The sequence below is a fragment of the Lontra canadensis genome, unplaced genomic scaffold (assembly GCF_010015895.1).
Source record: "Lontra canadensis isolate GAN:19392208 unplaced genomic scaffold, GSC_riverotter_1.0 scaffold178, whole genome shotgun sequence".
NCBI classification, from domain to species: domain Eukaryota; kingdom Metazoa; phylum Chordata; class Mammalia; order Carnivora; family Mustelidae; genus Lontra; species Lontra canadensis.
This window is the reverse complement of record NW_022631172.1, coordinates 804,958-815,079: the sequence shown is the minus strand read 5'-3', so window position 1 is coordinate 815,079 and position 10,122 is coordinate 804,958. Positions and strand designations below refer to the sequence as shown.

The window sequence follows — 10,122 nt, the reverse complement described above, 5'->3', positions numbered from 1 at the left end:
ATACAAGCTGTCTGACCTAACTCAGTCTGGGTTCCACTGTCTTCCAAATAGGGATAATTAAACCTTTTTCGAGGTTGTTACAAGGATTAAAGGATTGCTAACATCAAATGGATATTTAGGACTTTTTCTTCACAAAAGGCAAACTAAGCAATATAGCCATCTCTACCACTGAGGATAAAAAGTTAAAAGCTGTAAAAATATTAAAACTATCTTTTAAAAGAATGGAAGGGCTAATAAATATATCGAGAAATTGCCAGTAACCAAATATCAGGGATGAACAGAGCCTGGAGAAGAACTCAAAGCCATCTTAGCTCTAAGGATATATACCAATCCAAAAGAAAAAGCTGAAGAATTGAGTTGCACTGTTGGTGGCTTTGCAGGCCTAAAGCAATAGAAGTCAAACCCAGGGACTACCAAAGTCAGGGACTTTGATCCCTTTTAGCCTAAAACACTGAAAGACCTCACTTCCAAAGTCAGCATGAAACAAAAACAGTCTCTCATGCTAAGTTGCTGCCCTGTGTTGTAACTTCTGGGATGTCCAGCGAAACTCAACCACAAGAAAGAGAATGCATAATTTTAAAACCAGTTGAAGGAAAAAATGGAACGAGATTAATAATCAGTCCAGTTGAAATCAAGAAAGGGAGGAGAAAAACAAAATATAGAACAGGCAAGACAAATACAAAGCTCAAAATAAGATGGTGAATTTAGCCTAAATATATCAGTAGTTATAATCAATGCAAATGGATGAGCTGCTCTAGTTATAAGAAGAGGATTATAGGACTGGATTAAAAAGAAAACCCAGCACTGGCTATTTATAAGAAACAAACATAAAGCATAATGACATTTAAAGATTGAAAATGCAGGGATAGAGAAATATATCATGTAAGCACAAGAGACCTGGTATAGCTATATTAATACTGGACATATTTCACTTTAAGGAAAAACCATTACAGAAATAAGAAGGATCAATATCTAATGATAAAAGATTTAAATAATCAATAAGCTCAAACAATCCAAAATGCATATATAACTAGCAATAAACTAAAAATACATAAACCAAAATTTAACAGAACTATAGGGAAAACTAGACAGATCTACAATTACATTGGAATATTTTAACACATAACTCTCAGGAATTGACAGAATGATTAATAAGAACACAAACGTATTAACAACCTCATAAACAACATTGACCTAGTAGAAATATTTATATCACTGTACAAAAAACTGGAAAAAATACATCACTTAAAGAAAATATAGAATATTTACCAAAAATACTGTGGTGCTGTGGGCCATAAAACAAGTCTCAGAAAATTTTGGAGCACTGAAATCTTAGAGTATATTCTTTGACCACAGGATAACTAAGAGAGAATTCAACTGAAAAAATAGAAGACATTCCCATATGTTTAAATATTAACAAATACTCTTTCAAATAATCCATGAAGAATAAATGATAATGGAAATTAAATTTTTTAACTAAACTGTAATAACAATACTACAAATCAAGACTAAATGCAGGGACACCTGGGTGGCTCAGTCATTTGAGCATCTGCCTTCGGCTTGGGTCGTGAGCCCAGGGTCCTGGGTTGGAGTCCTGTATTGGGCTTCTTGCTTGGCAAGGAGCCTGTTTCTTCCTTTTCCACTGTACCTCCCCACTTGTGCTCTTTCTCTCTCTCTGACAAATAAAATCTTCTTAAAAAAAAGACTAAATGCAACTAAATCAGTACTCAGGAAAAAAAAAAACTATATACTTAACAGCATATGTCAGAAAAGAAGATAATTTAAAAATAAATGAGGTTAAAACGAAAGAAAGGGTAAAATAAATCCCCTAAATTAATGGAAGCAAGGAAATAATAATAATATAGAAAACAAACATCGAAATACAGAGAATCTGGGATGCCTGGTGGCTCGGTTGGACGACTGCTTTCGGCTCAGGTCATGATCCCGGAGTCCTGGGATCGAGTCCCGCATTGGGCTCCCAGCTCCACGGGGAGTCTGTTTCTCCCTCTGACCTTCTCCCCTCTCATGCTCTCTCTCACTGCCTCTCTTTCAAATAAATAAATAAAATCTTAAAAAAAAAAGAAATACAGAGAATCAAAACCCAAATGTTGGTTCTTAAAAAATGGAAAAAAATGTACAATCTTATGGTGAGAGTGATTAAAAGATAAAGCATTTATGAAATGTAAGAAATGAAAAAGGGACAATGACTACGAATAAGACACGAAAAATAAGAAATTAAAAAAAATTATATTCTAATATATCTGAAAATGTGGACAAAATAGGCAAGTTCCTGAAAGATTTTAACTTACCACAATGGCCTCAAGAAGAAACAGAATATATGAACAGTCCTATAACTACCCCTCATGCGTGTACATGTGTGCACACACACCCATATACATACACACATGCAAACAGTGAGACAAATTACCTTCTTTGTCAACTTTCAAGTTCTGTTAATTGTTAGCAACAGAAAAATTCCGAACTGAAATGACTGTTCCAGCAAATGTAAAAATAGTGTACACTCCCCCACTCATTTTATGAGGTTAACATAACTTTGATATGTAAACCTGAAAAGATGATTTGGAAAAGAAAAATTATAAGCCACTCTTACTAATGGGTAGACATATATAGTCTAAATAAATGAAAAAAAATACACATTTGCTCAAGTCAGGTTTATTTCAGTAATCTAAGTTTGGTTTAATATTGAATAATCAAAAAAATAAATAATTCACCACATTGGTAGGTTAGAGTAGAAAAAACAAAAGGTATCATGTGGATAGATGCAGAAAAAGCACTGGATAAATTTCAACACCGAGTCATTAAAAAATAACAGTTTAGCAATTTTCCTGTTAAAATATCAATATAAATTAATCAAGGGAATTTCTCTATATAAGCAATAATAATTTCAAAAGTTTTTTTTTAAAGTACCATGAATAATAACATAAAAACATCAAATACCTAGGAATAAATCCAACAAAAACATGATCAACATCTCTAATGAGGAAGGTCATAAAATTTATTTAAAGATATTTAGAAGATATAAATAAATGAAGAAATATACTATAGTCGTGGATTTGAAGAGTCGATATATTTTTTGTTTTACATGTCCACATTTCTTCAAAGAATGACTTAGATTTAAGACGAGCCCAATCAAAATCACAACAGGAGGATTCAGAGTGCCAGCCAAAATGGAGTAAACCCTTCACAGTCTATCTGTCCTACTGAATACAACTAAACATTCTGGACAAAATACAAAAACAACTACCTGAGGGTCCTTAAAAATAAACAGCAGGCAGATTGAAGAGGTGATTCAAACTTAGGAAAGCAACTGACACAGAATTGATTGTCTCAGATTTATTCCCTCTTTTATCTTCTGGCTTTGACTTGAATTATGGTTCAGTCATCGAACTAGACATGGAAGAGGTAGCCAAAAATGTGAGAGAATGTCTGTCTTTTCAGTCAGAGAATCAGGAAAAGGGTCTGGGGAGCTAAGTCATGTGAGGGGAGCCTAGAGCTGGAGAAAAGATCTCATAATTCTGTGTGCAGACTGGCACAAGTCCCAGGCTCAACCTTGTCTTCCTGGCCACAAAACTCAGAAAAGGAGCCACTGGAGAAAAGAGAAAAATCCTATTTTTTTCTGTTTTGTTTTTCTTCTTTCTTTCTCTCTCTCTCTCTCTCTCGGTAAAACTGTAGCTAAAACTATGGGAAAATCCAATTTTTCTCACCAGGAATAAAGAAAAACAGAAAAATGGAATCTTTAGTCCAAAGAATGTAGAGGAAATCCTCAATAATTTTTATCGCTGTCTTTCAATAGAAATAATTTTTATCTCTGTCTTTCAATAGAAATCATTCAAACTGAAAAAGAAGTTTAAAGAAAAAAAAACAGAAGCTCAAAAACCTCTGTAAATATCTCAAATGAACTAGCACTCATGTCATTGGAGTTCCATGAGAAGAGAGAGAAATTGGTGCAAAAGAAATATTTGAAGAAACAATGCCTGAAAATCTCCTCAGTGTGGTGAGATAGGTAAGTATCGATTTTCATGAAGCTCAGTTAACTCAAAGCAGGATAAACTCAACAAAACCATGCAGAGACACATTATAACTGTGATGTGTCTCATAACTGCTAAACACCGAAGACATTTTAAAGACAGGCAGAGAAAAACTGACATTACAGATAGGGGAATAGAGACTCAAATGGAGAAAATTTTCACCGGAAAGAGTGGAATACCATCTTAGTGTTTAGAGTAGAAAACTATTATCCCAGAATTCAGTAACCAAGAAAAAATGTCTTTCAGTAATTAAGAAGTAAAACATTCTTCAGTCTGAAAGGAAATGATACCAGTGAAAAACCTGAAAATTCAGGAATGAAGGAATAGCAACAAAAATGATTAGTCTGTGTAAATATAAGAGACTCTTTTGCTCCTTTTAAATTATTTTAAATGTGTATAACTATTGAAAGCAAAAGTTGACTTTGTCTAGTTTTCAATGTATATAAAGGTAATACACATGAAAACATTAATATAAAGTGGGAAGGACAAAAGGGATCTATACAACTGTGAACCTTTTATGTTTTACTTAAAGTAGTAAAATGTTAATTCTAAGTAGACTGTAAAAAGTTAGGTAGGCATCTTTTAATTTCTATAAAAACCATCAAAAAATACAAAAAAGTAGGCAAAAAGCAGAGATATATTGATGGAATACTAAAGAAATTTCAAAATAGAGAGTATATAAATAGAATCAATTCAATGTTGAAAAGGTTGTCTTTTCAACATATATTGCAGGAAATATTGGATATCTGTATGCAAAAAAGAACCACATCCTTTGTCTCACACCTTATCCAAAAATTAACTCAAAATGGATTACCAGCTTAAATGGAAAATGGAAAAATTCCCAAGAAAAATCTTTGTGAAATGATTATTTTATGCATGATGCATAAAAGAAAACACTGATAAATTTAACTTCTTCAACATTAAAAAAAACAACTTTTCTGCATGAAACACAGCTAAGAGAATAAAAAGATGAACCACAGACTGGAAAGAAATATTTGTTAGTTATATATGTGACAAGTTCTATTGAGGATACGTATTAAAACCCTCAAAATGCAACAATAACAAAAATTTAAATAAACATGGAGAAAGGTTTAAAGGTTTACCAGACCCTTCACCAAAGAAGATATACAGATGGCAAATAAGCACATAAAAAGATGCTCAGCATCATTCATTTTTAGAGAAATGTTAGACAAAACCTCAATGAGACACCATTACACATATATTAGAATGGTTAGTAATAATTTTTAAAAGGCAATAGCAAATGCTGGTGAGGATGCAGAAAAACCAAAACTTTGCTACATTGCTAGTGGGAATGCAAAATGGTATAGACATTCTAAAAAAAATGTTGGGCAGTCTCTTATAATGTTAAATATATACTTACATAGGACCAACACCCAACAATCCCACTCCTGAGAAATGAAAAGTTTTGGTCACACAAAATCCTGTACATGGATGTTTATAGCAACATAATACATAATCCAAAAATTGGAACCACCCACAAGCCCTTCAATGAGTGAAAGGATAAACACATTGTGGTACATGCATACAACTGAACGTAATCATATGGAATGAATCATATGTATATACACATAATACTGGGTTTACAATAAAGGTAGTGAAAGAATAATCTTTTCTGTAAATGGTGCTGGGACAACTGAGTTTCAGGAGATACCACAGTGTTACTCAAGTGACTATGCACACCATGCATAATCAACTCTGAGTGGGTTATAGACTTACACATGAAAAGGGAAAAGTATAAAGCTTTTTCAGGATAATACTGAAGAACATCATATACAGAAAGATTTCTTAAGAGAGACATAAAGCATAAAGTGCTTGATAAATTCTTTTAAGTTTAACTTATATCAAAGTTCCATAGAACTTTTCCATAAAACCACCTAAAAATGAAAAATGTCCATGCACCAAAAGACACAACAGACAATCTATAGAATGTAAAAAGACATTCGCAACGCATAAAGTATTCATATCTAGAATATAAAGAGCCCCCCAAAATAAGAAAGAAATTAGCAATAGACATGAAATTCAAATACTGAATGTATATATGGAAGAAGGTGCAGTATCAGAAGAAGTGTCTCTCAGGGCAACTAGGTGGTGGCAGTTTTTTTAATTAACTTGATTGATTAAATAGATATTTGATTGATAAGTATTCATGATTCCGTATTTTTATGTTTTTGGGTGTAGGTCTTATATTTAATAACAAAAATATTTAAAAAATAAAGTATATTTATAGCCAATTATCTTATAGCATTTCCTAGCAAAAATAGATTAAGATGGTAAATTTTCCTTAGCTTTATTTATTACAGGTGTTTATCTTAAAAGGGGGGTAAAATTTGCATTGTTCTAAATCACTGGTACTAAAAAAACCCCCTATTTTTAATAATTTTTAAATTTTTTAAGTTTTCTTCCTAGTCTAGTTCAAATCACCTGTGTTTTGACCTACATTTAATTCTTGGAGTTTGTAATCTAGCTAAATTACTTCCTAGTTGTGAGATCCTTGCTGAGGAAGTGACTTATCCTCTTGAACCCATTTCCTCTTCCTGACGTGAGTAATAATAGCATCTATGTCTTCTGATTCTGGTAAGGATTAAATGAGCTATTTCATGTAGAGTGCTAGTGATGTGCTTAGCACACAGTAAACACTCAATACAGGTTAATTATAATAGCTACTCTTATCATTATATAATTATCATCTTACTCCCCAACCAATTTAGGTAAGAGCACTCAGCCAGTCCTAGACTGAATGTTGGCCTTTCCTACTTGTGTTGGAAAGCTGGTGATTATGAACAAGTTCTTTAACATCTGAAAGCCTCAATTTCAATGTATGTAAAATGGGGATAAATATATCTCTTTAGTTATAGGACTCAAATGTGAAAATGTATGCAAACTCTCAGCATCTGAAATATAGCAGATACCTCCAAGGCACAGCTGAATCACAGCAGAGGAGCCCTCTATGGTATAACACCATGGCAGAAGCTTAGAAGGCAAGTTCTCAACTCAGATTTCTTAATGGGTTTCCCACTAACCCCGTCTTTGCTCTTTGAGCATTCTCGAGATGTTATAGCTACAACTGTTCCTCTATTTCTCATCAAATATGATGTCCCTATTGCCCTGCTCCAAGTTTTCATTCTGTTGATATATACTGATATGCTAAGAGAAACTGTAGAAAATTGCACACATTCTGAAGATTAATCTAATTAAAATATGTATCCAATCATCTGTCACTTCACTTAGATCCTATCAATTCTATGACCTTGATAAGTTACTAGCTTTGTGACATTCAGGCAAGTACCTTTCAAGACCTGTTTCCACATCTGTAAAAGAGTGGTGGTAATACTGCGTACTAAAGCAGATGCTTAACATAGATTAACAATTTTAATACCCATACACCATAAAAGAGAAGTATTATTATTGTTGTTGTTGTTTCCATTTTACACAAGAAAGTTGAAACTCAAAGATGTTAAATAAGTTGCCTAAGGATATGCTGTAGAGAAATCAAGATTCCAGTCCAGGTCTCTCTATTGCCAAAACCCAATCAACTATACAAAACAAATAAGACATAATTCTTTTTATTGAATAACAGGAGCTCCAAGGCCTCTATTCTTCCCAAATATCTAATGTTCTTTCTACATATCTAACATTGAGTCCATCTGTACAGTAATATACATAGTAACGTTGTTACAAAAATATCTTAGGATGTAAGCTACTAGAAGTACATTTCACAGAGAAAATGAATCAAACTGACTCACTTTTTAAATTTTGCAAAAAAAATAAAATGATACCCAATTTTTTATGTCATAGAAAAAACTCAAACTCATGAGGACAGTCATTCTGGGTGCATCAGAGGATCCCTTGAGTCCCTGATATTCTATCTAAAATGCATGAGTTTTGATTACCAGCTCATTCTTTCTGGGCATAGGATTCTTTTTTTTTTAAGATTTTATTTATTTATTTGATAGATCACAAGTAGGCAGAGAGGCAGGCAGAGAAGGGGGGGACGCAGGCTCCCTGCTGAGCAGAGAGCCTGATGCTGGGCTCCATCCCAGGACCCTGAGACCATGACCTGAGCTGAAGGCAGAGGCTTTAACCCACTGAGCCACCCAGGAGCCCCCTGGGCATAGGATTCTTAACTTTCGTAACATTTGTATAGGATGCATGATCCCCAATGTTTCAGAAAAACCATCATAAAATAAATTCAATTTCTCTGAAGACTGTTTTTGTTAACTCCTCTTCACCGCATTGATTAAGAAGAGACCCTGCACTAGGGTTAAACATATGACACTTGATTCTGAAAAGATGAGATCAACAGCATTTTATTAGTCACTTACACTCATAGCCTGGGAAAAACTCAAAAATGAATGCTCATGTGATATTACCTCACACCTATTTGAATGGCTAACATCAAGAGGACAAGAGATAATAAGTATTGCACAGATGTAGGAAAAGGAAACCCTTGTGTACTTTTGGTGGGAATGTAAACTGGTACAGCCACTACGGAAAACAGTATGGAGGTTTCTCAAAAAAAAAAAACAGATCTACCATATGATCCAACAATCCCACTTCTGGGTATATATCCAAAGGAAATGAAAACAGGATATCAAAAAGATATCTGGCATGCGCCCCTATATGCATCCCTCTGTTTATAGCAGCATTATGTACAATAGCCAAAATATGGAAGCAGTCCAAGTGACTATCAATAGATGAATGGGTAAAGGAGATATGGGGTGTGTGTATGAGTGTGTGTACAATGAAATACTATTCAGCCATTAAAATGAATGAAATTTTGCCGTTTGCAACAACATGAATGAAGCTAAAGAGTATAATGCTAAGCAAAATAAGTTGTTCAGAGAAAGACAAATACCATATGATTTCACTCATATGTGGAATTTAAGAAAAAAAAACAAAGGAAAAAAGAGAGAGATAAACCAAGAATCAGACTTTTAACTACAGAGAACAAACTGATGGTTACCAGAAGGGAGGACGGGTGGAGGGATGGGTGAAACTGGTGATGGGGATAAAGGACTGCTCTTATTGTGATAAACACAGGGGATGTATGGAAGTATTGAATCACTGTATTGTATACCTGAAACTAATATAACACCATATGTTAATTACACTGGAATTAAAAGTTAAAACTTAAAAAAAAAAGATATCTGCCCTCCCATGTTTATTACAACATTATCCACAATAACCAAGACAAGGAAAAACCTAAGTGCCCATCAACGGATGAATAGAAAAAGAAGATGTGATGTATATATATAGGCAGTGAAATATTATTCATCCATGGAGAAGAAAGGAATCCTCCCATTTGCAGCAACACGGATAGACCTTGAGAGCATTATGCTATGTGAAAGAAGCTGGACAGAGAAAGACAAATGCTATATGATCTCACTTATATGTGGAATCTAAAAAGGTCAGATTTGTAGAAATGAAGTAGAACATTGGTTACCAGGGACTGGGAATCAGGGAAATTGCAGAAATATTGCTCAAAGGGTACAAACTTGCAATTAGAAGATGAATAAGTTCTGGACATCTAATGCACAGCATTGTGACTATAATCAATAATACTGTATTATATACTTCAAAGTTGCTAAGAGATTGGGTCTTACATGTTTTCACCACAAAAATCAAATAGCAACTATGTGACAAGACAGAGGTGTTAACTAACATCATAGTGGTAATCATACTGCAATGTGTAAGTATAAATCAAAATACTGTACACCTTAAAATTACATAATGTTACATATCCATTATATTTCAATTAGCAATAATCACGCCTTGGATAAACCTCATTGGCTACAATACTGCCACTGCACAAAGCTTACATATCAATTATATTTCAATCAACAAAATGAATGCTGACCTGGCCAACCACTTTTGAAATGGACCTATGAGATGTAAGTTGTGCTAAGTTTATTACATATAAAGCCTTACTCACCACTATAGTTCACCTTCATCTAACAAATTCTCTTCTGGTTCTACTTCTCTACTTGTCACCTGTTATATATTTAAACAATTCCTTTGTGTTAGATGCAAACTTGTTGGTTTTGAAGATGGG

The 10,122-nt window shown here is 33.8% G+C and overlaps 1 pseudogene; it reads right to left on the bottom strand.

Moving 5' to 3' along the window:
- Positions 1-9,756: 9,756 nt before the first annotated feature.
- Positions 9,757-9,886, bottom strand: LOC116860563 (annotated as a pseudogene).
- Between the last annotated feature and the right edge of the window lie 236 nt (positions 9,887-10,122).